Source organism: Pseudophryne corroboree (genome assembly GCF_028390025.1).
Source record: "Pseudophryne corroboree isolate aPseCor3 chromosome 11 unlocalized genomic scaffold, aPseCor3.hap2 SUPER_11_unloc_2, whole genome shotgun sequence".
Taxonomy (NCBI): Eukaryota; Metazoa; Chordata; class Amphibia; order Anura; family Myobatrachidae; genus Pseudophryne; species Pseudophryne corroboree.
The window spans coordinates 1,067,204-1,067,833 of NW_026967478.1; positions in this window are offsets into that span (position 1 = coordinate 1,067,204).

Genomic DNA, 630 nt, shown 5'->3' on the forward strand with positions numbered 1-630 from the left:
GAGTATTAAACAAAGTTTGTGTACACTGAGCCATCAAAACACAAAGGTTTCACTATCTCAGTCTCACTCAAAAAAGTCCGTATTTCGGAATATTCCGTATTTCGGAATATTTGGATATGGGATGCTCAACCTGTATTACTTTTTTCTGCTACTGGTTCTTTAACCTATGCAAACAAGCATCTGACTTGCCTTTCCTATTGCTTTGTTACATTGCTTACCTGAAATAGTAATACTTAGATAGCTTTCCTCTTGCCATTATAATGCCCTTAATATTATAGTTAGCCTTTGCATTTTTGAGACGTGTATGATTTTGCATTTTTTGGCATTAAATGTTGCCATGTTCTTGACCATTCCTCTAGTCCAGGGGCGGAACTGCCAGAGACAACGGAGTCAGTTGCCGCCGGGCTCCAGCCCTAAAGGGGCTTCCTCCATTGCCCCCCGGCTGTTACGTGCCCTTCCTACTAAATAGACAAAGGCGCTACCAGCAGGGTCTCGCAGTTTGTACATTCCATGCCGTAACACCCTTCTTTCCACCTTCACAATGAAGCTATTGGTACTTTGCAAAAAAAAAAATTATTAGCATTGCAACTCAGCAGATCAATGCAGTGTGCAGCCACACACTCCATATAT